General features: G+C 44.3%; 1 protein-coding gene and 1 long non-coding RNA gene across 2 annotated transcripts in view; one reads left to right on the top strand and one right to left on the bottom strand.

Moving 5' to 3' along the window:
* Positions 1-1647, top strand: part of LOC135319478 (uncharacterized) — a 55599-nt gene extending 53952 nt beyond the window's left edge. Inside the window, exon 3 of the long non-coding RNA XR_010378113.1 lies at positions 1379-1647. This is a non-coding gene — a long non-coding RNA (uncharacterized LOC135319478). The remainder of the gene's footprint in view (positions 1-1378) is intronic.
* Positions 1-23057, bottom strand: part of KCNIP1 (potassium voltage-gated channel interacting protein 1) — a 196879-nt gene that overhangs the window by 18015 nt on the left and 155807 nt on the right. The gene's annotated exons all lie outside the window — the stretch shown is intronic.

Genomic DNA, 23057 nt, shown 5'->3' with positions numbered 1-23057 from the left:
TTTATTGCAAATGAAGAGAAGGCAAAAACAGAATACTGTCCAGGGAGGATGTATGCTTTTAGTTTTAAGATAGAAAAATGGAGATGCAGAGAGGGTTGAAGGAATTACTCAGAGGAAGGGAAAATTGCCACTTGAGTAAGAACTTAGCTCAGGCTGGCATAGAATTTTCTCATCCATGGAAATGCATTGGATCAAAGGTCAGGCTAAGGTGTCAAAAGCCTGTCTTTCAGTTTCACTGCTACCCAGATAACTCGACAACTTGCTAAGTGATGGTTCCCAAGCAGAGGGCTTGCTTTGATGGGCCAGTGAATGTTTTAACAGCTGGCTCTCGGGGGGGGGGGGGGGGAGCCTGCTGGATGCGATTTTCCAGTTTCCTTGGTGTAAATATTCCCACCGTAGCCTAGTTCAGACTGTCAACGTGAAGTCACCGAATGTGGATTTGGGAAGTGAAGCCCATGATTTGCCGGTCTGACTTAACTCCTTCACATTATTACTGCCCTTCCAGAAAAGCTGGCAGACGCCTCTCAAATTAGTGTGCCAAAGGCCTGGAAAAAAATCCGATACTCACAAAAATCTCAATTTAATAGAACAGGTTCAGCCCTTGTAATCCAACCAAATAAACTCTTTCTTTGTTAGTGGGGAAATAAACTTCCGTGTACCGTACAGAATAATCACAAGCAGGGAAATAATGGAGACTGACCGAGTGAGCTTTGGCTGAAAGTCAGTATTAATGTGTCCTCATATTAAGTGCCTTCTTGGTGAGCTCAGAGAGCCTGGTAATAGTTTTAGAATTGATCTAATCATCCCACTGTCCCTTGGAGGTATGTGGTCATTAGGCTAATTTGAATTATAATCATACCCATTTTGTATCTGTGAATCTAAATGAGATAAGACATGTAAAGTGCTCTGTGCATACAATAGGTGCGCAACAGTGTTGTTCTCACCTTTCTAGTGTATTAAGATTGTGATTTTTAAGGGTCATTCTCAAAAACGGAATCCAGTAATCACATCTGTTAGACACCTTCTAGGTCACGATGACACCTTTGCTGATGGATCTAGTTAATTGCATGTGCGTCTCTTCGATACAGGAAGATTTTCTTGTTCTAGGATTTGCTCTGTCAGAGAGGCACCCAATTGCCCGTTCAGGCTGGACATAACTAGCTAAAGTGAATATTATCATTCTGTATTAGCCGCAGCAGACAGAAGCAAACAACAGGACTGGATACAGGAGCAAGAAACACCCCGGTCCACAGACTGCCGGGGAACAGGGCAGAGTTTCTGGGGGGGGTGGACAGCGGAAACGCAGGGCCTGGAGCATCAGTAAATAGATGTAGTAACTGACGGTCACTGAGGAAACTTCCTGCCTCTTCTCCCCTAGACTTACTACATGGCTCCATGTCCTCTGCCCTCAATAATCCAGACAGCCACAGCGTGCACTGTTTGGGTCCATTTCTTAGCTGGAGAAGGGAATTGGATGCTACCCTCAATGGGAACGTGAGCTGCCAAATGCAAGGACTGCAGCCGGGTCGCCTGAGAACGCCTGCCTGCCTGCCTGCCTGCCCAGAGGCAGGGAGAAGACGGCAAGGTGTCATCTCCACGACTCAGCTCGGAAGCCTCTTAACTGTGCACTTAATAAATGAAGCCTTGGCAGACACACCTTGAATTATTAATGAAGTTATTCAGCTTTGGTTGTTTCCTTCTTTGGGGGGGAAAGGTTATTCACTCAAATGCCTTTGATTAGACTATACAATACATCACAATTGGGCCTATTTTATGTGCAACTTTATGGTGATAATAGTTCTGTCTCATTTAGAAGCAAATCAGACGTTATGAACTTCGTGATTTATTAATGTATTGATTTCTATAAATGTCAGTGCATCTCACATCCCGGCAGAGACCCCGAGAACAATCAGTGCAGGGCCAATAAAATTGTAAAATGAAACCATCATAAAAAGGAGAAGACTGCCTGTTAAGAAGCCCTGCTGCCTCTCTCAATTGTTTCAGGATCCAGATCATTGCCATGAAGGCACCCCGCCCCGCCCCCCCCCCCCCCCGAGCCCCGAAACACAGCCTGCACGAGGCTGTCTGGGGAAGCTCTGTTCTGCGTGTCTATTCGGTGTGGACTGAAATAAAAGACAGGAGGTGAAGCGTTGCTGGAGCCTGTGCCCTGGCTCCGTATCCTGGAGAAAGCAGGGTAAGGGGGCTCCTCTCCATCATTTTCCCCACTACAACCCACCACCTCCCTGCTGACTCTTCAGGGCAGAGCCCAGGTACCCTAGCTGGCACTGAAGGGTCTATCCTGAGGACCCAGTTTACCTTTCCAGAACACTTCCCCACAACTGTAGGTCATGGGTCTTTTGCAATAGCTGCAGAATCTTCTGGTATGTAGATCCCTACTGCTGCCAGAGCAATGTGGATCAGCTGACCCCAATCCCAGCCACCCATTAAACCTGGATAAGAGCCATCTCCTCCGGGAGCTCTCATAGACCACCACACAGAGAGCTGTCTCTCTGTTCCAACTCCCAAAGCACGAAGCACTTATCGTCTCTAACAATCACCCGGTAGGAATCAGATTCTACCTCTGGGTATTGCAGGAGTGGGGTGGGGAGGAGTAGCGATAGGAAGACTGTGTCTTGTCCCTATTTTTGTTCTGTTTTTTCGTATCCCACTCCCGCCAGGATGTCTGGTGTTTGCTTTGCACATAATAGGTGCATACTAAGTGCTCATTGTTTGCTAAAAGTGAGAAAAACCATTAGGAACTAAATGGGAATGACATTAAGAGTCCCAAGCCAGCAGCCAAGAGAATATCTGGAAAGCATTTGGCCAATTTAGTGGCAAATTCCATCATTTGTTAGTTTAGTTCAGAAATCACAGTCTGGCAGTCCACAGTTACCTCATTTCTTTTAAATGTGAATTTTGCCAACATTTATTTCACCATAAAATATGGATTTGGGGCTTCTCTTTAGAAGTCTAAAGTTATGGCTGCGCAGGCCTGCACTGTCACATAGTTACAGAGCAAGTGTGCTGTAGTAAACCGCAGACCCTACTGCTCCCTATTGTCTCTCCAACGCTGAGACCAAGGGAGGGTTGTTGTTCATCATCATTCATTTACATTGCCTGCCTGAGCCCGTGACCCCTGTTGAACAGCCCTTCTCCCCTACCCCATACCATGTTTTTTCCAAGTGACTTTTGTGTGTTTTATGATAATCTGGAAACACAACCGAATTTCATTTGGGGTGTTTCAAGCAACAAGGATGAAAAAGGGTGCCCTGTGATGAGAAAGGACCTTTGTATCTATTCAGGCTGTGTCCTTAGGTGAAGCTTCTATGCACATAAATCCAGACTGGGGTTGACTTACAGGTGCTGGCTCAGTACATTTTGGCCTTCTGTTTTACAGAGCACTTTTCACATTGTTTAGCTACTATGAAATATGTGTTCTATCATTCCCATTGTATAGAGGAGAAAACAGGTTCAGAGAGGAAAGAGAAAATATTATTCCCGTTTTTATTAGGAGAAACGGAATCAGAGATGTTATATGTTCCTGAGGTCACAAGGGCGGTAAGCAGAGAGCAAAGACTCATCTCATCATCTGATTGACAGGTACTTTCTGGCATAAGGGACCGTCCTGTGTCGCTCTCCTGGACCCCTCTTAGGTCTTTGTGGTTGTTTCTCTGTCTCAGCAAGTAGGAGGCCACATTCCTCTACCCAGGCTTCCCACACTTTCTGGACTTGGGAATTTGCAGAGCCCCATCTGTGACAGGAGGAGAGACACCAAGTCGCTTCAGGGGTCCCCTCTCCACATCCTCCCCTGCCTCAAGCTCTCTGCCATTCATTTAGCATTTCCAATTTTGTTTCCCTTTTCTGAGCATGAGAGCAGCCTTCACTCTGGGTGGCCAGCTGTGGGAGTCACGGAGCATATGAGTCATGGAGAGGGGCTTTTAACCTGCCCTCTAACTTCACAGACACGGCTCCTGCGGCCCAAGAGGAAACGGCTCATCCAAGGTCACACACTGGGCTCCTGGCAGAGCAGGATTAAACTCAGGTCAGTCCTGGCAATTCACTGTTCTTTTCACAGCACTATTCACTCGTTCAGCAAATGATTACTGAGTGCCTGCCAGCTGCCAGCCACTCTTCCCGGCACTGGGAGTGAAGCTGCGGACAAAAGGTGGCGAAAGAGTGGTGAGCACGGGTAGTGACGGGCACTGTGAATGAGAACAAAGCAGCGCTACAGGACCAGAGACAAACGGGTCATCAGGGGCACTGTTTTATACACGCTGGTCAGGAAAGTCGGCAGCATCAGCAAGTGTGGAATGCTGGTGAGCTTGCCAGTAAAAATACTCAGACCTGAATCCCAGCTCTGCAGTTGAACAGCTGATGAGCTGAGCAAGTTACTTCCATCCTTCAAGCCTCACTATTAAAATGGGCACAGAAGCACCCATCTCTGAGTCTCTTAGGATCCCAGGAACCACTGCATAGAAAGCGCCTGGCTTGCCGAAGACACTCAGTAAAGTCCCCTCCTCACTTGGTCGGGGGTGGGGTTCAGCCTCCTAATGGATGTCTTTGCTTGGCTGCAAGTGGGGTGCCACCTACAAAGAGCCTTTATAACACTCCATTGGCCAGGGTGGCCACCTGGAAGACTTCTGTAGTTTAAGAAGATGAACAACCCAGGACTAATTAGCTGAGTTAGTTGGTCAATGCACTCGTGGGTCATGGGGCCCTGAAGCTATTTAATCTGAGAAGTGGGTGGCAACTGCTAAGCTTGGAGCGATGCTTTGATGGAATTTTCCAGACCAGTGCCCTGGCTTGAAATTCCCAGCCCTTCTGAGAGAAGCAGTATCTCTCATCATGAGGCACAAGTCTCAGAGTGGCTGACTGTAAGGCTTAGGTTGGATCGTAGAAGTCTTTGAAAATGAAATGTCAAAAACAAGAAACCCAAACAGCTTCCACTCATGCCTTCTCTGTGAAGCCGTCCCGGACCTCCCAGCCTGCATCTCAAGTCCTGAAGTGTTCTGTCTATAAGGGTCACTTCTATGGGATTAGGTTTGGGGACATTGGGGGAGGAGGCACACTTTCCTTTTCACCTTATAAATAGCCTTTGTTACTGTGTGAAATATTTTTTATGCTGTATACATGGATTGCTTTTATAACTGTAATGTTTTGGTTCAGAACATTACATTTTGAGTAGGATGATGGAGAGCAGATGCCTTTTGTTTCCTTGTGAAGCTGGTCCTGATTAAGTCTGGTCTAGTGCGACTGGTGGTCAGTTGTTGTGTTTGTTGTGATGTTGCTTTTGTGGAATCACACTTTTTTTTCAAACAAAACATGATATTGTGGTGATCATGAGTGCTCGTCTCGAACTATTTCTGGTTCTCCTTCCAGGCACACATCTGGATGCTCTTTTGGATCCTTTGATGTTAGGTGTGATCACTTGACGCGTTGGCCAATCAAATGGGAACAGGAGTGACTGTGTCCCGGGGTGGAGGTAGATATTAGGTGAATAATTTCCGAATTACAATTGAACAAAGTGCTAGAGGGGGAAAGGTACGGGATGCCGTGGGGACTGAAACAGTAAGAACCCAGCCATAAATGCAGGGCTTCTCTGTGGCGATCCAGAAGGACGAGAATGGATGACTAGGTGGCGCGAGTGAGGACAGAGGGAGGGAACAGCCTCTCCAAGGACTCTGCAGTGGGATAAGGGGGGCCTGCCCTGGGAAATGAGAGAAAGTGCCCTGGTGTGTCTGAAGGCTGGGATGAGGTGAATAAGGGACTGAAGAGTGCAAGGCGAGCACGGACCATATTGTGCTGGGACTTGGGGTCCATGTCACAGTTTAAGGAATGGCAAGTAGCAAAGCAAGTACAGGACAGAGGGTTTTATTTTTGTGAGGAGCCAGTGGAGAGTTATGAATTACAATATTAACCACCCAATGAGGGCTGATGTTAATCCTAAGCGAAGTGAGACGTCCTCGGCCCCTCCCTACTTGCTGGGACTTCGTGCAGAACGGCCTTGCAGCCATCAGTTCTCTGATGGCTTTGCATCCTTCCTCTCCTGTCTGGCTTATTGCAGTAGAGAGCCTCTGTTAATCAAACCGGCCTGAGACCTTAGACTTGGTCCCAGCTGTCTGCAAGTGAGGCAAAGGGAGGAAACTCTGCTTCTCTCTACCCGTTAATAAAACCTACAATTTGAGATATTTGAAGTTTCAGCTGGAATGCCAAGGGGCCTGGTAATTCCTATTTAGAATGCCAAAGGCTGACTCAGGCTTGGCTAGAGACCTGACTCCATGGCATGGAGAACACTATAAAGTTGGAGAAAATCTCCTAGGGCTGTAAGACTTTTGCTAGCTCATCAGTAACTTCCTTCTTTATTCTTGTTTTAGTTAGCCCATGACCCTGAAGGGGGGAACAGGTCCTGGTAGTTGTAATTAAAAGGGAGAGATTTGATATGCAAAGCAGCTATGATGATCATTGAAGCAAAGTCTAGGAAGGGAGGAAGCCATGGGACCAGGATTAAGGATGTGGGTAACCCTGTATGCATTTCAGATTATTTCTCAGAAATATTGCTTGATGTCGAAAAACGCAGGTTTTGTAAAACAGGTAATACCTATCTATCTATCTATCTATCTATCTCTAGGATAGCATACATATACACTTTAGCAGTGGGTATCTGTGCAGGTTGGGGTTTGGACAACTGTTATTATACTATATTTTCTAAACTTTCTGCAATGAGTAAGTACAAATTTCTAATAAGAAGAAATCCAAAAAGGATGTTTTAAAGTTGACTTAAAGAACAAACGTGGTGAACCTGAGAAGCCCTGGTCCTGGGGCTTGGTGGAGCCCAGAGATCAGGGCTGACACGGTACCCCCTCTTTGCGTAGGGTCCTGGGAAGCCAGGCGGTTGAGGATGGAGTGCCCCTGGCTTGGAGATCTTTATGTAGCCTTGGCAACACGTTACATTTATCAATCTCAGCTTCAACACAGGGAAATGGTGGGAACAATCTCTACCTTTTAGAGCTCTTGTGAGATTTCAGTGAGTTAATGAATGAGGGTGCAACTGGTGGGGAGGACAGGCTCAGTGGGTGCTGAACAGTTCCTGATAACTCTTCCCTGACCCGTGAAGAAAAAAGACACAGCTGGCTAGAGGCAGTGGTTTGGACAGGATGCCCTCCGGTCTGGAGGAGGCATTTTGCAGACATCAGGGGATGGGAGTGAGGAAGTAGGAGGTGTTCCATTCATCAGGACAGTAGCTGACATTTCAGAGGTATTTCCTAGGTACCAGATCACCATCTAGTGCTTCACGTACCTTGTCTCACGTAACCCTCCCCAAACCCCGTGAACTCCACACTGCCACCCTTTTAAAGACAGAGCACCTGAGACTCAGGGAGGTAAGGTAATCTTCCCAAGGCCAAACGGTTAGTAAATGACAGACTTGAGACTCAAATCCAGGCCTGCTGGGTGCCGAGACCCATGTTTTTAACTGCTGTGTTGTGTCGCCTGGATTTTATAACCACCTAGGACTGGGTGAAAATTCCAGCTTTGCCACTTGGATATGACCTAACCCATGTCTCATGGGGGCCAGATGTGACAAGGCATGTAACAGACCTGTGCCAGGCACACAGCAGTGCTTGCCATGCGGTGGCTCCCTTGCTCCCACATCTGGGTCCCCAGGAGGACATCCCCACAGCTTTCTGGTCTTCTGAGGAAGTTTCTCAAAGCTACGCTGCTGAAAAAGCAATTTTTTGCTGTAGCTGTGTGGATAGATTTTTAATATTTAATTAGGGAGACCTTCTGCTTGGAGAGAGGGCAGGACTTGTTATTAAATCCCTGCTGCTTGGTCTCCCTCACTTGCCTGTGGGATTATTCATTCATTTCCAGTCACACAATTTAATATTGCAACAGCTAATGGGGAGATGTTGATAATTTGTAAAACTGGTTGGTCCCGAGGCCACTGGAGAAGCTCCACGCCTGGGCCTGACGTGGGGGCTCAAGCAGACTCTCCCGGGAGCTTCCTGTTCATCATCCGCAAACATTCGTGAGTGCCTTCTGAGGTGCCATGTTGGGAGCCAAGGGGATGGGGAAGATGCTCACTGCACAGCTGCATCCTTAAGGAGCCAGGACGCTAGGATACCTGAATGCATTAAAGGGCTTTTGTGGTAGAATTTGTACCTGAGATTTGTCTTAATCAGGTACCTTAAGACACACAGACATGAAAATGACAGTCATGAAGGAAGAAATTTATTTATTTAGAGATCCCTAGAAACAGGAGGCATGGCATACCAATGCAGGGCCACACCGGGAGGCACCAGGGTCAGTCAGGAGGCAGAGATGGATGAGAAGGGAGAGTGGTTCAGAGCCTTTGCTGGGGTTTTTGTGGGAAGGAGTGGGTAGGGCAGGATAAGTATGCTGAGTAAACTTAGGATCGGAAAGTGTGAGTACCTGTGGCAGCCTCTGGGCTGCAGGGGTGGTCCCTAGCTGTCTGGTACCTGGCCCCGAGGTGATTTAGGGCAGAGGGAAGATTGGCTTGGTGTGTGAGAGTTAGATAAAGGAGATGGGTGGGGTCTGGGCTCTGGATTGGGTGGCCTGCATACAAAGGCACACCTCCAGGGTAGTCATTTGCTATCTCTAGGAATTAGCTAGTTCGGGGGTGTGGGTGGGGGGTGGTTAGTCTGTCCAGGATGAAGGCTCCAAATGCCAGAGCATCAAGAATGCAGAAAATATGAAAATATAGTTAGTGGAGTTTGATTTTTGCAGTTAGATAGACGTGGGTTAAAATGCCTACTTTGACATTTCCTGGCTGGGGCATTGGGCATGAACATCCCTAGGACTCAATTCTACATCTCAGTGTCTCCCCCAAGGACCACTGCAAAGCTGCAGCCTTCAGCCTATAGGCTCAGCCCTACCAATGGAATCTCTCCATGAAAAGGGCAGCACAGGGGTGGGGGAGTGGGAGTTATGAACTACTGAGTGTAAGACAGACTACAAGGATGTATTGTACAACACGGGGAATACAGCCAATATTTTGTAATAACTGTAAATGGAGTATAACCTTTAAAAATTGTATGAAAGAAATAGTTGCCCCAAACCAGAAACTCACCCAAGTATCCATCAACAGTAAAACAAACAACAAATTGTTAGCGTAGTCACACAATGAAATGCTCTACAGTGATGTGACTAAGTTGATTATAGCAGCACCCAACAATATGGATGAATACAGAGCCCCAAACCAAGTAAAATTAATCTATTCTGTTAGAAGTCAGGATAGTGGTTATCCCCGGGGAGTGGTGACTGGAGTGGAGCGAAAAGGGGGCTTCTGGGATGCTGTAATGGTCTTTCCCATGCAGAAAAAAATCTGCATGTGAGTTACATGGGTTCTGGTGCATATTTCAGTTAAATTTTTTTTTTTTTTTTTGGTTTGCTTTTTAAGTAGACACAGAGGAAAGACCGGCTAAGAGAGTGTTGCAACTGGATGAGAGACAATACTAACTTTGAGGGAGACCCACGAGAAGCAGATGTTGAATCTCTCTGGCAGAGAGAATCCACCGGACTTGCTGATGTGGTGGACAGGGCTGTGAGGGAAAAGGATGCAGAGGTGACAAGGAAGATTCTCCAGGCTGGAGCAGTTGTGTGAGTGGTGGCACTGTGTTGTGCAGTGGGGAAGGCTGGGAGAGAGCTGTCACATTTCTTTCTGTGCCCCTGACCCCAGCAAGGGGCTGTTACAGAGGTTGGATGTGGTTAATGCCGACTTATCTTTGGCTATTATAAGTCAATAACCTAATGATTAGTGCTGGGAGAACAGCGAGTTACCACCCTGTGTTCTACACATTTCATCTTCTTAGGATAGTTCAGAGCTATTTGCTCTCCAAATTCAACAACTTTCTGTGGAAGGGTTCATGGATGTTTGTCAAATGGACAGAAGATGACTATTCTCCTTACAGTTACAGTGCCAGCTTATGTGCATAGGCACATATATGTAACAGTTCCATGTGTTCCTCATGATTCTAGATGTTGAGAAAAGGACATTTAAAGAGAGCTTCTCAGTGCAAGTTGCTATGTTCAGTACATTTCATACCTTGCATCATATATTCCTTAAATAACCTCATGAGGATTACTTTATAAATAACTCATTTTCTAGGTCATTAGGGCTTGGTTATTAGTCATCAAGTGACAAAGTTAGAATTTGAATTATGTTTATTTTTGATGTTGCCACGTTGCTTCTGTCTGATCAGAGATGAGGGTCTGGGGATCATGAGGACATCTCCCCATCAGCTTCCATGATGACAGGAGGGAGCCCTGATGCTCAGAAAGTGCTTGGAGATCTCCAGATAAGAGCAGTTCTCGGGTTCTGTTGTGCCCTTCTTAAGAAAACATTTACCCATGATGTCTCTTTATAGAATAATAAAAATGAACCATCTGTGATTCATTGGGGAACATATCTGAGGCTTATTAAAAATATATGAATTTTTACTTAAAGACGGGATGGCCGTGTTATTCAAAATTGTAAGCCAAAATGTATTATATATTATTTATTTTTAATAGACATCTTTCTTACAGATTACCTTTCTAATTATTTCTGAAAAAGTGGGCAGCAGCAAGGCGAGGTTTCCAATTAAAATTGTCCTGAAGATAAATTGAGGTCTCTGGCTGAGAGCACTTCAGCCTTTTCCCCATCTGGGAGCAGGAGCGTCTGTCAGCCTGGAGGGGCAGGGCTGGGATTCTCACTTGTGCTCGATCTGCCCCCAAGAGTTTGAGGTTCTCCTCGGAGTGGGGCTGGGGTGCTTCCAGCCGTGATTCCTGCAAAGGCACCATCCAAGAGTCACGTGGGTGAAGGCGAACCATCAGGACAGACTGCCTCCTGCCTGCCTCTTGCTGCCTCTCTCCTACCAGCCACCTGCCCTTTCTAAGGCCCCCACGCATTCTGCTTGCTAACCTGTCCCCCAAGCAAAAAGCACAGCGTGCCTGCGGCAGCTGTGATGACAGCTCATGTAATGTGGTGACAGGAGAATGTGTGGGTCTTTCAAACGCTTTATGTAATGGTAAAAATCTCAGCATTGATAGTTGATTGAAGCTCATTCATGTCGATTCAAATCAGATTCAAATCAGGTCGTGTTGACTGAGGCTTCTGAGGTCAGATGCTTGCATCTGTAAAGCTCCGTAAGTGGAGAGCACTGGATGCTGGCCCCAGCGAGTGTGACTTGAATTCCACACCGGTCACACACTAGTTATGTTGCTTCTGCAATTAGGTCACCTGCCCGAAGGCATTTCCTTGAATGTCAAGGACACTCATTTCTTCGCAAGTGTTAGGTGGGTCCCCAGGACCTGGCACACTGTAGGTGAGCAGCAGATGTGGCTCGTTTCCTTTCCTCTCCTGCCTATTCCTGTGTGAAGAGGTGGCGTGGTGAACTGAGCTCTGGGTCTAACCTGCCTGGGAGTCAATCTGGCACCATCGTTAAGGGACAACACATGGCAGGTCTGGCTCGACCCCTCGGGGGCCAGCACAGGGCAAAGGACACTGAACCACAGCCCTCCACCCGGGTTCAGTGTTCTTTGCTGGGCTGGGCATTTCCAGTCCCTGGGTTTCAATTCCTTCTGCAGTAGAAAGAGGAGGGAGGGCAGCCAGGGTGCTGCGTTTCTACTTTTCTGGCCTTAGACAGTTCTCTCTATATTTTTAGTTTATTAATCAATTATGAATCTAGTCTCCAGAAACTTCTCTAAAGTCACCTTAAACCTATGCTATTTTCAATTTATATTAATTTCCTCTTGAGACACCAAGTTTCATTAAGTTGATTGGTTTTGGCTAAGTCAAATTTCTTTCAACCCATCCTAGTTTACCTCTTTTAATCTAATTTTAGTATGTTTAGGATTGGCTCAGCCTTTTTATTTATTTTTTAACCTATAAGCATGTCCGTGCTCTCCATATTCAGATTTTAAGGAAGAGAAGATTTATATAAAAGAAGTTTAATGAATTCTTACTATGTAATGATATGGTAAGTGCTTTCACATTTGTTAATCTCCTTTTATCTTCCCGGCAATCATGGAAGGTGATACTGGTATTCCCAGTTTGCCATTGATTAAGCTAAGGCTCAGAAAGCTTAAGTGACTCTCCCAGGGTCCCACAGAGAGTAAGCGCTTGCACTGGGATCTGGAGCTGGCTCGCTCTGTGATGTAATGTTGCTTACACAATGTTGCAACAGAACTTTGCAATGTTGTAATGTTGCGCCCAGCTTCCTTCTGTCTTCCTTTTCCTCTTTACACATTGGAGAGATGGAAATTATTACTCCTGGACTTGCTCAGCATTGATTCTTTGCTTCTCCAGGCGTGGAGGATTTTTTTTTTTTTTAAAGCCTCATGTCTTGTCTGAAAAAGCTTGGATTGGAGACTCTAAGGCAGGGGTCCTCCAGAGCTCGCATCTAGCAGCCTGCTTCTTTTCTGTTGCACTTGGCCTCTGTGGGATCTTAGGATAAAGCCGTGACTGCTGCAGATTAATGCAGACCTGGCTGAATAATAGCCCATACATTTAATACCATGCATGTTTAATTGCATCTGGCCAATGAGTGCGTTTCATGTTTGGGGATCTTTACTTAGGTGGTTCTTGGGGAAAACTGAGGGCATGTATATCAAGCAATTTTTGAATTATGTCTCTATTAGCATCTGCGAATGTCTCCCCAGGGAAGCCAGGAAAGCTCTATTAGCCGAGCAGTTTAAAACAGGATTGGAGGAAGCAGAGGGGGAGTATCCCATAGGGAACAATAATTACAAGCAGCACTTCCATGTAAACAGGTCTTAATGTGCTTTCTATATTGAATTCCTGAGAGTGAGACTCTGGGGTGGTATCTCAGCGCCTCCTCCAGGGCCGCACCCTAAACTGCTGGGAACTCAGGCGCGCCCCCCCCCCCCCCACCGGCTCCCTGGGCACCAGAAGCCTCTCAGACCATGGCAATGCTGAGCTGTAGGCAACATGACAATGGCGTTGTTATGTGACCTTGAGGAAGTCACCTTGGGCAAGTCACTTCCTCTGTTTGGGCCCTTGTAGAATATTTATAAAGTGTTAACACTAAGCCAAATGCTTTCATACAATTTATTTCAATTAAGTCTCCCAATATCCTGCAAAATGGGCTATATTACCCCATTTTACAGATTAGCAGTTAAGTACCTTGCCCAAAGTTGTTAGCAAATGACAGAGCTGGGATTTAAATTATGGCCTCTGACTCCAACTTGAGGGTTATTTCCATGGCATCAGATCATTTCTGTGCTCTTTAGGGTGTTGTCAGGCTAAATAGTCTATAAAATATACCTTTTTTTTGTACCAGAAACTTGGTGATCTTACCCTGGCTTTTCCAACACCCTGTCAACTTATTTATACTCTAGCAGCCACAGGAAAAGATATGTCGCTCGTTGGTTCTGTGTTTTATTTATGGCTGCTGCTGGTTCCAGTGTTCTAGGGGTTATGGCTCAGGCCCAGTGTACCCATAAAGCATCCTAACTGATGGTGGGTTGTCATAGTGATAGTGCCATAGAGAAATGCTGTGGTCCTGGCTGGATCACATCCCGTCTGTCTACCTTGAAAGCACATTCATGGGTCTTCTTACATAAAGTAGAATCATGAGATCGTTGCAACTTCAAGGTTGAATAGACCTTAGTTATCATCCAGTGGTTTTCAAATTCACGTAAAGGCAAGGAATTCTTTAATCAAAGGAAATTTTTTCGGCAGCTAAGTATGTAAAATAGATGAAAGCAATCAGATGCTGGGGTTAAAGTGAGAGATCAGAAGAATATTGTTTTCCTTCTTCAAATCCCATATGGTGGTCCTTCAAAAGATTTTGCAATTCACCATTCAGAAACCAGTGATGTAATTCAACCTGTTTGTTTTGAAGTTGGCTAGGGTGAGCCCAGTGAGGGACACTGATGTGCATGAGGGATGGGGCTGAGGCTGGAGTCCAAGTCTACTGTCATGCCACCTGGGGCTCTTTTCTCAGTCATGTAGAGATGGCAATGAGAATGCCCCAGGATGGGGCTGGAAGGATTCTGGGACCTTTGCTATAAATAGGGATGGTCACTAATTTGTGCATTAATCCATTCATTCATCAGTTTTTACTGAGAATCTATTTGTCAAGTAGTAGAACTTGCTCTATTCTTGGAATATTCTCTGAAGTATCAGGGGCTTACCCCAGGGCAGGCCAGAGTGGGAATAGCAAGCTTCTGTCCATATTTAGGATGTATATTAGGAAGGGAGTAGAGAGGTTTGGAGAAGGAGCCAGGTTTGTGGAAGGCCCACAGGAGAAGAGCGAGAAGTAATTCTGTGTATGGTATGGGATGGATGTGCAGTCTTTGCTGGAGAAGTCAGAAGCCTTTGTCTTGGGCCACCAAATGCATTTCAAGGTGTGAGAGGAAGCTTTGGAGATAAATCCCTGGGTACATCATTCATTCAGCACTTCCTGAGCATCTGCTATGTGTTGGGCACTGTGCTGGGCAGAAGGGATGTATGGTGAGCAGGGCGGACATAACCACTGCCTTCATGAGTTAGCTCTTTCCAAGTCTCCCTTTTGTGGGATAAAGAGATCTGCTCACTCATTTAACAAGTGTTTGTTCTTAGTGCCACAACTGACTATCTTCTTCACATTGGTTCCCTCAGGAGGTATAGCTTAGAGTGACTCCTGAGGGGACAGGTCACCCCAACCATCTTCTCGCTAGTTTTTAAAATAAGCAAATGTGAAAGCAGCTAACAGTCTAAAACCAATATACCATTGTCCCTCAGTGTCCACGGGGAGATTGGTTCCAGGCCACCCCTCCTCCAGCAGATACCCAAATCCACAGATGGTCAAGTCCCTTGTATAGTAAGATAGAACAGTATTTGCATGTAACCTACGCACCTTCTCCTCTATACTTTAAATCATCTCTAGATTGCTTATAATACCAAATACAATGTAAGTGCTATGCAAATATTTGCTCAAGTGTGGCAGATTCAGCTTTTGCTTTTGGGAACTTTCTAGAATTTTTTTCAAATATTTTCTGTCTGCAATTGATTTCTGCACATGTGGAACCCCCAGATATGGACGGCCATCTGTACTATGTTAGTACCACAATTAAAAAAAAAAAAGAGTTTACTCGAGTTCTTCACACACAAATTTCACTGACAAAATGATTGCCTAAGCAGGGAACCATTTTTCAAAAGTGGTTCAAGATCAGTCCGGGTGCAGAAGGAATGGGAACATAGGCCAGATAAATTTTGATGGAAATGGATTAAAAGCAGGGAGGTCAGAGAGACAATGAATGGAGAGATCAGCCCAGGTGGGTGTCACATAGAAAGGTCTGAGTAGCAGGAGAGAGCTCTGGGGCCCTGGGGCTGGACAGAGCGAAGACCAGGGGCACAGAGAGGGAAGGTGAAGGTAGAGAGGAGGAATCTATGGGCAGATTTGACTTTTTAACCTTTGAATGTTGCCTTGAGGGAAGTAAAGGAACACTACTGCAGTGCTTACTTACTTCAAGGGCATTGGATCAATGAAGCACTGTGTTGAATACACTAAACAAGTGACTGTGTTGGTGACACTGAACTCTTTATTTTGGAAAACCTCAAATGCCCAGCCTGAGAGATGCCTAACGGGGTAACTGGATAGACTGTTTTTTGTTTTGTTTTGTTTTGTTTTTTTACAGCCAGGTTTGTGGACACTGGAGACAAAGGCTGGGTTCCTCCCTGGGGCTGGTTTTGCCTGGGGGCAATGGTGTTCTGGCCACAGTGCAAATGCAGGAAGGCTCGCTGTGACTTTCCTTTGCAGTGTAGAATCTCTAGAGATTGAAGCCTGAAGAGCAGTTGGTAAACTGTTAATTAGCTAAGCTGACTCCTCAAGGCTTGTGATTACAGGATGTTAAGTTACTGGACACGCGAGTGAACCACAGAGAATCAAGTGATCGCCTCGAAAGTGGCTAAATCTCCTTCCGGTCACTGCCCCCTCCCCTCCCTCCCTTTCTCGCTCCCTCTCACCTCCTCATCTTTCCTTCCTGCCACTGCTGACCATGTCTCTCTCCCCTCCCCTCTTCTCTTCTACCTCTCATCTTCCTATCTTGCTTCTCCTCTTCTTCTTTCTTTGCAGTTGAAAATATTATGGATTTTTTAAGTAGGTTAATTTTATTCCTTAAATAGAATTTATATTCCCTTTTCTTATTATAAAAATCAGGATGGTGGTCCTTCTGTGTCAGTACCCAGGAATCTGCATCATTATCTTTAGCTTCTGAGCACTGGTGTCACACCAGTGTCATAGGGATATGAGTGGCATTGGGACGTCCGGGCAAGCTACAGGCACTTCCACTTTATCTGTATTGGAAGGGATTGTTTTCAAAAGGGATAATTCGTGTATTTATTACTTGTGTAATTACTATGTACATTAATAGGAAAACATGTTTTTACAAATCAAGTGGGTTGAACATTTTATGTTTCTCTTGCTTTGAAGAACCTCAAAGCCAGTCACATGCAGTTGCTTTGATTTGTATGTGGACTTGCTCAGAATCTATGATCTTGGATAGAAAATGAAATTTTTAGAAGTTTATCATGCTGGCTATGGCAGTTTGCAAAATACTAGCAATTCTATACCAGCAAATCTTGTGTGTCTTTGCACTGGGTTTGGGGAGATTTTTCTCAGCTGCAGAATGGGTGTGGGGAGAAGGTGGGCAGGTGGCAGAGTGGGACCTGCAGTCAGTGTCGTTTTGTTGGTCAGGCTGGGGGTCTTCAGGCTGTGGCTGAATTAGAGAGTGGCTGCTTAAGCCTGGGCACCCCTAGATAGCCATCGGAGATCTAAATACTGGGAAGGCTTCTGACCATAGGATGCATTGTCCTGATTAGGGGGGAGGAGGTCCTGGCTGTCCTTTTGCTGGTCATACAAGTAGACAAGTTCTAGAGAAAGAACTGGGCGCTGACCCAGAGCAGGAGATGGGGTTGTGCTCATGGGGAATGAGAGGCCTGAGGAAGCCCCTCCCCTTGACCTTGAAAGAGGCATTTCTGGGGACATCATATAAACCTTGAAAATGTAAAAATGATAGTATAATGAACAGACTTGGTAGGTAGAGAGAAAGATGGGAGAAGTAGAGGAAGTAAAAATGCCCTTGTCTTTTAATATTTCAGAGAAGGTGGGCAATAGATACTCCTTGAAGCCAGCATTTAAGTAATCAAGGATTAAGTGTGCCATTTAAAGTATACCTACATCTACATTGGGAGTGAGAACAACTAACCAAACCTGGAGACAGAAAGAGGGGAAGGAAACAACAAGGATATATCACATAGCACAGGGAATTACAGCCATTATCTTGTAATAACATTTAATGGAGTATAATCTGTAAAAATACTGAATCACTATGCTGGACACCTGAAACTAATATAATACTGTAAATCAACTATACTTCAATAAAAAAAAAAAAGAAAGAGGAAAAAGAGAGAAGAGAGGTATGAGGTTAAGACTGCAGAAGAGTAATCGACTTCAGCTTTTTTGGTCTATTCAGTGGTAGGAGGATATATGAACCCTGGAGAGATGCGTGCGCGCGCACACACGCATACAGACTTATCAACAAGACTGTGCTCCTTTTAAAGGCTGTAGGGGAGAATCCTTTCCTTGCCCCTCCCAGCTGCTGGCGGCTTCCAGCATTCCCTGACTTGTAGCCACATCACTTCAATCTCTGCCTCCATCTTCACATCGCCTTCTCCTCTTCTGTCTGTGTCTAATCTCTGTCTGCCTCTCTTTTGTGATACTTAGGGTGGCATATAGGACCCACCCAGACAATTCAGGACAATCGTCTCAAGACCCTTAACTTAATCGTACCTGAAAAGGACCTTTTTCCTTGTAGGGTGGCATTTATAGTTTCCAGGGATTAGGACCTGACATCCTTGGGTGCCCATAATTCAGTCCACCACACCCTAACTTTATTAGTTATCAGTTATCAGTACTTTACCAAAAGGAATAGTACAAATATTTGATGAGTAGAAATGGTGACATTCCCAATGTCCAGGCACAGTGTAAGTGCAAGTTTCACTGGATTTGGACAATGAAAAATGCTCGGTAGTGGCTCTAAGAAGGCTTGAATTGAGTCCTGAAATCGTTACTTCTGAGTCATGTGGCCTTGAAGTCAAAGCTGCAGAGCCTCAGTTTAAAAAAAAAAAGACAAAATTATAAAATTAGTTCAATGATAACAATATAGGCTCTTAATATCTCACAGGATTTCTCTGTTGTCCAAGATAAACACTATATGGACAGTGGTTTCTTAAGCTAGAAAGTACCAAACAGTTCTTAAGTCCATAAGAAACGATTAAAGCTGGATATGTGTGGGCAGTTGGCTCCGTATGAACCATATTTCAAATCTTCCATTAAGTGGGTCCATCAAATCTCCAGAGTAATACTACATGTTTCATATAATTTAGAATGCATAAAAAATGGACTTTCTAAAGACCCCATAAACACACCTCGATTCTCATGGTTTCCCCAAGATTTTGCCGTGTTATTATTGCTATTATTTTCATCTGTGGTTCTTGTGTAGCCTGTGACATTCCTGGTTTCATGAACAAGCTATGGTCAAAGACAGCAAAACAACAACAACAACAAAAAAAAAAACCCAAAACACCCCAAAACAAAACAAAAAAACTATGTCTAGACAGATATAAGATATGACAGCAAGAGAACCTACTTTGAGAAACACTGATGTGGGCCTCACTGCTTCATCAGTGCTTTGAGCTGGAATAGTCAATTGCTTCTAATAGTCTAATGGCAGAGCCAGTAGACATGATGCTTTGGGAAAAGAGGGCTCTCACCTGGTGAGGGTGAAGTTGCATAAGCCTGGCCCAGCAAGCAGTGAGGAGAGAGACAGAGAATTAACTGGCATTGGTCTCTGAACCTTCTGGGGGGGCACTACTTGCCTGTCACCACCCCCCAACATTCCTGCCTTGATCTTCTTTCTGCAGCCCCTGCTGTCCTCACTTTGGTGGAAGTGACCATGAGCTTGATTGACTAGCTGGCCCTGGTAGTGGAGGCTGGGCATGCATGGTGACACAGCATATAGGGGAACAGTCATCGCAGTGTTCCTAGTCTGGAAGTTTCACTGGCAACTTCCAAATCCAAAGAGAAGGCTTATACTGCCCAATAGGCCTGATGGACTTTAAACCAAATACATAAAGCATGGGTTTTGTCTTTCTTCCCTGATGAGTAGCATATTCCTTTGATTGGCATGACCTAGAGCTGAGAAGAATTAAACATTTATGAAGTACCTGCTATGAGATAGATAATAAGCTTGGTACTTCCCCATGTGCCACTTCATTTAATCCTTACAAAATATGCAGCATTACTCCTACTGTTTTGGGTTGAATTGTGTCATCCAAAAAGATATGTTGACGTCGTAATCCCTGGTTCCTGCAAATGTGACTTCATTTGGAAATAGAGTCTTTGCAGATGCAGTCAAGTTAAGATGAGGTCATTAAGGTGGGTTCTAATACAATATGACTGGTGTTCTTACAAGAAGAGGAAAATACCATGTGAAAACAGAGACATAGGGAGAAGTTGGAGACAGAGACTGGAGTGATGTTGCCACAAACCAAGGAAGACCTGGGTCTACCAGAAACTGGAAGAGGCAAACAAGGATTCTCTCCTAGAGGCCTGGGGAGGAAGCATGGCCCTGCCAACACCTTGCTTTTGGTCTTCTTGCCTCCAAAACTTTGAGAGAATATATTGCCGTTGTTTTGAGCCTCCCAATTGAAAGTAATTTGTTACAGCAGCCTTAGGAAATTAATAATCATTCTCATTTTTCTATTTTTACAAATGAGGAAAGTGAAACCTAGAGAAGAAGAGAGACTTGCCCAAGGTCACACAACTGATGAATGGCACATCCAGGATTGGAATCCAGCTCTTTTGACTCTGGGCCCAATATTTATACTATTTCAGAATTACTACTGAAAAATAAAATAAGAACAAGACCAATGGCCTAAGAAATACTGATGGGTTCTTTAGAGATGGTCCACTGCTCTCTTTAAATTGAGTTCATAATACTGGTCCCAGTGTATTTAGTAGGAGGTCATTTTTCCCCCTTAATGCTAAGTGGATGAACAGAGTTTCCCATATCACATACACATTAAAAGTGGTGTTTTGGGCCACATGGTGATGGTGCTAGCATAGGAGCCTACGTGTAGTATAGACTTAATGACAGACCAAAGACTCCATCTGGAGCTGGCTTACTTGTTGAGCTACTAGGTGTCCAGGACAGAGAAGGAAATTTTAGAGACAAATACCTGCTCATTGCTATTGCTGTATCTTTGGAAATTTTATGTAACTTCTCTAAAACTGTCTTCTTCCTTATGTAAAAGGAACAATAATATCTACTTTTCAGGGTTATTAAATTTTTTCCCTTAGAGTGTTATTTTGAGGGTTACATTAGCTCATGTATACAAATGCACCTGACATTATTCCTGGGACATTGTAGATGCTGAACAAATGTTAATCCCTCCCTTTACCTGGGTTCCTGGAGGCAGTATTAAACATATGTTCTCAGTATTTCAACTTAATCCCCTCATTACTATAACATTAGGTGAATGACTGATATCTTCTGTGGTAATAAAGTCAAAAGCTGCACTTGAGAAGTTAAAGCAGGGGAAGGAAGATGGTTACCTTTGAATATGGAAAGGAAGAATATTTCTACTGTAACATTAACCTTATAAGGAAGTAAGAAACTCTTGCATTAATTTGTAATCTTGGTGGGGTGTCTATTCTGAAGCTCTGAACAGGGATGAAACACATTCTCTGGGGATCTGGTGGAGAACAGAGACTTTACTCAATTGTTACAACTGGCAAGCTGAATTTGGAGTTTTAGAAGAGCACATATAAGGGGCTGAGTAGCTGGGAAGAATCTCTATGTGCATACAGAACTATTCTTCCCAATTGTTATATTTCAGGTGGATTTTAAGAAAGAAAGTTTTATGAATGTGTTTCAGCTTTCAAAATCTCAGGGAAACATGATCATAGACTTGCAGAATCATAGATTCACTAAATTTTAGCTAAAGCTTAAAAAGCTCTTACATAGGGCTCACATATACAACAGATAAAGTGGAGCTGGTTTTATAGAAGCAAGAAACAAGGGCTTAGAGTCTGCTTTACCACCCTCCCCTGTGCCTCCCCCCCCCCAAAGAAAACCCAAAGCAAAGATATCTTTGGATTACTCTAGAATTTCACAAAGCAGAGATTGAAATTCATCAATACTCTCATAGAAAACTGAGATTCAGATAAAATAATGATTTGACCAAGGTTAAACAGAGACAGATTATTGAGAGAACCCAGGTCTCTTAACTCTTGGTGCAGAACTCATCCAACTACATCATTCTGTCCTTCAGTCTCTGGTCTACCTCAGCTTCAATTGGTTCTTTAGCTATTCCTTTGTATTTTATTATTATGTGAAACCTCTCAGAAGAGGAATTCTGTCTACATTCTGCAGTTATGGAAGAATATACATCGAATATGCGTTGTATATACATTGACTATACCTTGTTGGAGGCTGGTCTTATTTAATGCATTGCTCATCAAAATTGGAATCTCTCCAGGAACCTAATGTTATAGGAATTATAGAAAAACTATGTTCTAACCGACAACATAACACCATTTGCAGCAACATGGATGCTCCTGGAGAATGTCATTCTAAGTGAAGTAAGCCAGAAAGAGAAAGAAAAATACCATATGAGATTGCTCATATGTGGAATCTAAAAAACCCCCAAACAAACAAAGCATAAATACAAAACAGAAATAGACTCACAGACATAGAATATAAATTGTGGTTGCCAAGGGGGCAGGGGGTGGGAAGAGATAGACTGGGATTTCAAAATTGTAGAATAGATAAACAAGATTATACTGTATAGCACAGGGAAATATATACAAGATCTTATGGTAGCTCACAGAGAAAAAAATGTGACAATGAATATATACATGTTCATGTAAAACTGAAAAATTGTGCTCTACACTGGAATTTGACACAACATTGTAAAATGATTATAAATCAATTTTAAAAAGTTAAAAAAAAACTACGTTCTATTTGGAACACAATCTCATGAGGAGAAAGAAAATAGTCTTCGTTTCTTGAGGTCCTTTAACTTTGGGCACCAAACCACTAACTTCGTAGTAATAAACAGTGTGGTTAACCCAAATTTTTAACTGCAGTCTTACTAAGGAATGGAGCTACACTCATGGCTGATGATGAGGCTTTAGAGTAAGGGTTCTTATGAGGGTTGAGGGTTAAGGATTGGGGAAAGGAACTGACATTTATTTGTCTTCTAATTGCTAGGCACTGTGATTAGCATTTTATAAAGTCTTTTACCACCATAATCTTCCCAACTACTTAAAATTAATCAACACAATGAATTTTAAAAGTCATTGGCTTCTACCAACAATAGTTATCAGACAACTTGAGGGAGGATTTTCTCGTATTCTGCTAGTCTCACATAGCTAGTAATCTACCAAGACTCAAATGCATATAGGATGGGAAGAGAAGATCCTAATTGCCTCCTGCTCCCCCACCACTCTCCAGGCGCCACGTTTCAGCACCACGGACAGCGCATCATTCCGGCGCTTTGAGGAAGGCGGGGATCAAATACAGCTCTGATTCAGCCCGGCTTTTTCAAATCTCTCGGGTCTCCGCTACTTTCCACGCATTTTCTAAACTACTCTCACAACAATCAAAGCTGAAAAACACATTCATGTAAACCGAGGGTTCGCTTACCGTCTGACAAGTCAATCAGCCCGAGGTAGTGCAAAAGTTTCAGAGAGGAGCACACGACCACCACTATTCCCAGGGTTTGAAGCCCCTCGGACTCGCCCTCCGCCCACATCCTCACGGAACACTGGCGCACCAGCAAGACGCCAAGCGGGCATTTAAAGCTCGAAAACCAGGCTTCCGAGCCTCCCTTCCCGCTGTTCTAAGTGCACTGTTTATTTCCACTCTTCCTCACAGTCTCTCCCTCCCTCCCTCCCTTGCACTCCTCCCTACTCCCTCCACCTTTCTCCTCCTCCTAGCTGGCAACCTCTACATTGTTTCATAGTAGTTTTTGCTTTTATTTCCTA

This window comes from Camelus dromedarius, chromosome 27 (genome assembly GCF_036321535.1).
Source record: "Camelus dromedarius isolate mCamDro1 chromosome 27, mCamDro1.pat, whole genome shotgun sequence".
NCBI classification, from domain to species: domain Eukaryota; kingdom Metazoa; phylum Chordata; class Mammalia; order Artiodactyla; family Camelidae; genus Camelus; species Camelus dromedarius.
This window is presented reverse-complemented; position numbering and strand designations above follow the sequence as displayed.